This window comes from Pan paniscus, chromosome 1 (genome assembly GCF_029289425.2).
Source record: "Pan paniscus chromosome 1, NHGRI_mPanPan1-v2.0_pri, whole genome shotgun sequence".
NCBI classification, from domain to species: Eukaryota; Metazoa; Chordata; class Mammalia; order Primates; family Hominidae; genus Pan; species Pan paniscus.
Window position 1 is genome coordinate 183,788,845 of NC_073249.2, and position 762 is coordinate 183,789,606.

At 43.0% G+C, this 762-nt stretch overlaps 1 pseudogene; it reads left to right on the forward strand.

Moving 5' to 3' along the window:
- The first annotated feature begins 250 nt into the window (after nucleotides 1-250).
- On the forward strand, nucleotides 251-339 carry LOC112438377 (U6 spliceosomal RNA; annotated as a pseudogene).
- Nucleotides 340-762: the final 423 nt, after the last annotated feature.

Consider the following 762-nt stretch of genomic DNA (forward strand, 5'->3'; position numbering starts at 1 on the left):
GCACTGTCTCCATGTCCTTACCTCCCACTCATCTTTTCTGACAGCTCTAGGGAGGCATAAGTGATGTACAATGAACTGCACATACTGAAAGTGTACTATTTGATGAGTTTTGCCATATGTATACACCTGGGAAACCCTCACTATAATAAAGGTAATGAACATCTCCATCACTCACAAGTGTCCTTGTTCCCATGTACAAGCTTCTTGCTCCATCACTCACTAAAAATACCCTTGATAAAGGTACCAGGGTGTGCTTGCTTCAGTAGCACATACATTGAAATTGGAATGATACAGCTGCTCAAGGATGACACACAAATTTGTGATGTGTTCCATATTTTTAAAATGTCTTTATTTTAAAATGGTACCAGTGGGCTACCTCTCACCAAACCTGATGGGAAATGGTCATTGTCTCTCAGATGTCTCAGAAATATCCTAAATTCAATCTGTTCAAAACCAGACTGATAGGCTTATCCCCAAACCTACTTCTCTTCCAGTAGTACCACCAGGAATTGTTCCTGACACACTTAGGCAATGCTGCACAAAGTGCCTTCCACTTCACCTACACAGCTGCCTCCATCCCCTCCTCTCCATCTCCATCATCACCACCTTAGCCTCAAACTCCTTAATCACTCATCTGCAGCATAGCAGTGGTCTCCTAACAGCCAACTGTATTATGTTGGTGCACACACTTCACCTCCAAGCTGCAGCCAGAGGGATCTATTTGGAAAGCAAGTATGATCATGTAATCCTCACCCGCATTTA